Source organism: Thamnophis sirtalis, unplaced genomic scaffold (assembly GCF_051295495.1).
Source record: "Thamnophis sirtalis isolate CommonGarterSnake01/CBP01778 unplaced genomic scaffold, rThaSir2_p1.2 scaffold_15, whole genome shotgun sequence".
NCBI classification, from domain to species: domain Eukaryota; kingdom Metazoa; phylum Chordata; class Lepidosauria; order Squamata; family Natricidae; genus Thamnophis; species Thamnophis sirtalis.
This window is the reverse complement of record NW_028261395.1, coordinates 16,092,823-16,097,972: the sequence shown is the minus strand read 5'-3', so window position 1 is coordinate 16,097,972 and position 5,150 is coordinate 16,092,823.

Below are 5,150 nucleotides of genomic sequence, written 5' to 3'. Positions count from 1 at the left end.
CTCTCTCTCCTGCCTTCTCCAGAGGGCAGCTCTGATAAGCTTTATGTCTAAATGTCTTTGGACTTTGTTCATGTTTTCCTGCATTGCTGATTAAACAGAAAGCTTTAAAGAGAGGCTGGGGGGAGGCAGAGATGGGAGATGATAATGTAATTTGTGCATGTCTGATTATGTTTTTGATGCTATCTCATTCTCACTCCTCTGTGCTGTGATCTCTGGAGCTTTAGTCTGGATGGTTTTATCAAGACCCCAAAGCCACATAGATTGATAGATCTCAGAGCAGGTCAGCAGTTATAGTTCATGCCTAGTGAACCAGGCTTAGAAACCAGGAAATCTGAGTTCTAGTGTCTCTTTCGCCATGAAAGCTGGGTGATTCTACCTAGTAAATAGCTGGGCCTGAGTGACTCTCAGGGCAGGCATATTTTCATTCTACACATCCTTGGACTCTGCTGTCAAGGGGAAGGACAGTTCTTCCACATTGTGTGCTTCTTATCCTATTTATTTAGCTTATTAACTGGAAGAAAGCAAAACAGCTTAAAATGTGGTGTACGGAGATTCTCAGTCACAGTTGTCCCAAAGGTGCTTTTTCAAGAGGCAACTGGACTTTCTGGGTTTTCTTTGAAGAAAATTGGCTTAAAATCTTGTAAGATAATGCAGTTAAACTTTGCAAACAGATAGAGAAAGCAGCAGTCAAGGAACCTGGGGAGGGAAAAGTCCATTTATATTCCAGTAGAGAGAAATGGAATGTTTGGACTCCTGGAGAGTTGTCCTTATTTCTAATGAGACCTTGGATGAGGGTTTGCTTTCCAGACAGAACACATGGAATCCCAACCACTGGATGTGGGCACAGGAGAAGCAGAGGCGCCCACCCTCAATCTACTAACTTTGATGGGTAATGGAAATGACAAAGGAATTCCACAAATCTAACTATTTTGAGATGGATTGATTATATAAAGGCTTGGAAGTGTGCAGACTTGCAGGAAAAAAAACAATATACTTGATCAGGGTATCTGCCTGTGGAAGAATTTGTTTAATGGTCAGGAAAGCAGTGATTAGGAAGGAAAATGGATCAATATATCATATAATGGACCATATAAATGGTTCAAGATTGGGAAAGAGGTACAGTGTGCACAAAATTTACACTTTTATCTTATTTATTTAGCTTATTAATTAAATAATAATGTTAAAAATCACAGGAACAAACACACACAGCCTCAGAAATGCTAATGAAATTACAGGCAGACCTTATGATCACATTTGGGACTAGAATTTCAGTGATAAGACATGACAGTTGTAATTTGAGGTACCCACATGACTGAACCCAACTGGACAGCCACTTTTGCAGTTATAGATAAATGAATCATGAGGTTATAAGTATGAATCACATCATAAATATGAACCCAGAATGCATGCGTGTGCGCGCGCACACACACACACACACACGCCTGAATCTGCCCAAAAAACATCACAATTTTTTTTGTATATTTTTATTTTAAAAAATAAATATTTTTTAAAAAATATTTTTTGGCAGAATCTTGCAAAAAATAACCCCAAATATTATGTGGCAGTGGGACACTGGAACCGTTTGGAAGTATGATCCAGTGTTGATGTGGTCCTGGGACCGGGGTGGATAGCAGCGTGACATTTTATGATTGCCAGTCATAAGTAGGGGACTTGCTGTATTTGGAAGGCTGGAAAGAAGGAAGATTTTATGAATCGCTGGAATCCTTGCAACGGATTGTGTAAAGCAGACGTCTGCCAGGTTTTCTCTCAAAGAAAACAAGGTGATCTCCATAAGCAAAATCCCTATGGAGAAGTAACTAAGTTTACCTTCCAAAGATTAAACGTTCAAAGGATTGGTGATTGCATCTATGAAATAAAAAGATGCTTGTTACACTGGGAGGAAGACTTTGAGAGTTCTCGACCTAATATTAAAGCACAGCGATCTCATTCTGAAATCAAAGGTGCATATTTTCAAGGGTCTGGTTTTTGTAGTTACATGAATGGCCATGAGATCTGGATCATCAGAAACACAGAAGGAAGCCTTTGAGTTGTGAGGTGGCAGTAACAGAAAAATATTAAACATTTTAGAATACGTGTGTGTGTGAGAGAGAGAGAGAGGTGGGTTCCTACCAGCTCAGACTGATTCAGTAGAACTAGTAGTAAAAATCAGGGCTGCCTCTCCAAACCAGTAGTACCAGCAGGCTGGCCATGCCCCCAAACCAATCCCCTGGTCCCTGCTCGCGTGCTTTGAATGGCAAGTGGATCAGGAAACTGGGAAGCGGCTGGCTGGCAAAAAAAACCCTTTCAACTGCCTCTTTGAGTGCTGGAGGATCAGAGGCTTCTTTTTCACTCAGCCACTGGCTGCAGAGCACCAAAAAGTCCTCCAGCTGTTGAAAAGAAAGCTGTGCACGCGCGAAGATGGTGGCAGCAACCAGAGGTCTTTTTGGCGCTCTGCCCCAGCGGCTGGGTGGAAAAGAAACCTCTCAGCTTCCAAGTTCAGCAGCAGGCTCAGTCCCTTCACAGGGTCACTTTCCTCCATGCCCAAGAAAGATCAAAAGGCATGGAGCAGCAGCCTTTAAGGACAAGGCCAGCATAGCCACCTAGAGGTAACAAAATGAACCACTGAGGGGAGGAGCCCCCTGAAACTGCAGGCATTGCAGCCACACACCCCCCCGCTCCCTACAGCTTGGTGTTCCAAGCAGAAGAGGTCCTTGGCTGCTGCGAAGCAGCAGCAGCTCTGGGTCTGCCATGCCCACTTCATTTTCTTTGAGAGCCACTTTGAGAGCCACTTTGCAAACAAGGTGCAAAGCGGCTCTGAAAGAGAATGAAGTGGGCGTGGTACACCCAGAGCTGCTGCTTCTTTGCAACATCTGAGGACAGAGGAGTTCGCTCAGGTGAGGAAGGCAGCTGGATCGGAGGGAGATATAGTCCAGGCTCTCTGGGACAGGTAAACAAGTGTGGGGAGGCGAAGGGGAGAGAGAGAGACGGCTCCCTCATACCCCAATTGGACCACTGTTTCCTTCCTGTGAATAGCCCCTGCTGTGTGGAGTGGGGCAGGGTGGTGAGAGGGTGCCCGGCTCCCAGAGCGGATATGACAGTGGGTGATGTATGAGACGTCCTCACAGCAGCCGGGCGCTGTTCTTGCTGGAGCTGCGGGACACCGCTGGGTTTGGGGGCGTCTACCCTTCATCCTGTGCTTTGCAGCTGCTGGAGCTCCACAGGGTGCTGGGTTGCCCATGCAATTTCTCCCTGGACCTGGACTGGCTCCAGCAATGCTTTTTGTGGCCCTGCAGCGCTCACTGCAGCTGGACCGCTTCAGCTACCAACCATAGGTGGGAGCCACCAAGCATGGCTTTCAGAACAGCATGCTGCCCTGATCACATGCTCTAAGGATCCCCAAAAAAAAGACAGCGAAGAGCCCTGGCCTGGCGCTCCCCTCCCCCTGTCAAAACTTTTCACCACCATTTCAATGGGCATGGCTTGGTGGGGGGTGGTGGTCATGTGACTGAGTGGGTGTAAGTGACATCAAGTTGGTCACACCCACTCTGTCACATGCCCCCCTATATAGCCATGCCCACCAAATAGTAAAAAAATTGAAACCCACCCCTGGTATATGTGTGTATCTATATATCAATATTTTGTTTGCATTCTAATTAAACACAATTTCTCTATTCTATATGTTGCTCTGCAACCAAATAAAGATTTGAAGATGAAATTTCAATTTCATTGATTATCATATTTTAAAATGCCATGAGAGATGGGTGAAACCAATATACCTTGTACAATTCCGAATTCATACCTGAAGCCACGAGAAGGAAGTGATTGCACTCAGATATTGTTATACTCTTAATTACATTTCATCCTATATAATAAGCCATTTCAAATTACTTTATGGCATTTCTTAAAAGTGGACTTATTCTGAGAAATAGGTGTGTGTGTCAGGCCTGCAGTCATATTCAGACTGCAGACTTGTGGGTGTGTGGGCAAGATCATGAACTTTCACCTGGAAAGAAACCCCAGGAAGTTTTCAGATTCGGGTTTCGACAGATGTGCCAACATGTCTCGTTTAATAAATTGGAAGTTTGAGGAAAGTTCTGCCTTGGACTCTGATTTAATTTTGGATGATATTTGGAATGCTGACAATGAAGAGGTTTGCATCCCTCTTCTCTAGTGCTTGTGACAGATGTGTTACAGCTAATCTTCAACTTATGATCACAATTGGTGCCAAAATTTGCATTGCTATGCAAGGAGGTTGTTCAGTGCATTGAGCCTGAATAACCCATGTTTAGTGACTCGGGGTCATTGAGCAAATTTTGCATATTAGAATCTAACTGGGCAGCCTGTGTCTGTGTAATGCTTCTATGCTTAAATTTTGTGGCTGAGAGCAGATGACGTCCTTAAGACTTACGAGGAATGAAAAAAAGATTCAAGTTGGGTGTTTAATAGAGAAATATGAAATAGAAATGGGCTGAGCAGAGAAAAACTCTATGAAAAGTCCAAGGTCAATCATTTAACCAATATAGTTGTGGGTGGACTTCAGTATGGATCTTCCTAGCCCCAATCCATCATCTTAAGCACTACTCTATTCAGTCTGCAAGTCAAACAGGACATCAAGAACCTGTTATCCAAAGGTACCAATGAATACAAAAATTGGCTTGAGTTTTTAACCTCTACAAATAGTATTCAAAATTCTTTCAGGAAGGATAGTAAACTGCCATTTATTGAGCAGTGAGTGGCGCACTGAAGTTCCCCTCTTTATCTCTCATATTCTGATGCAAAATTCTGAATGCAGTAGGATCAGCAGGAGAATTCTATTGATATGACTGGAGGCTGGTTGAAAAGCTAACTTTGAGATCCTCCAAGGATGCCGTTCTGAGAAAAATTCCCTCCCACCAGTCGTAAACAGGTAAGTGGGGTTTTGTCTTCCTGGTTTCATCCTTTTCAGCCAACTGAGAAAAAAATATATCTGGTGCTAAGAACAACCTGGGGAGACAGGATGTAAAAGAGAAGCCATTTCCTTTGTTGACAGGATATTTTAAGAACCATCATGGAGTGTGAAGAATCATCAAAACAGCAGTGGAAACCCTTAATATAATATTAATCAGGAAGCTGTCTTGATAAGATTTAATCATTGTGATCAACATCATCAT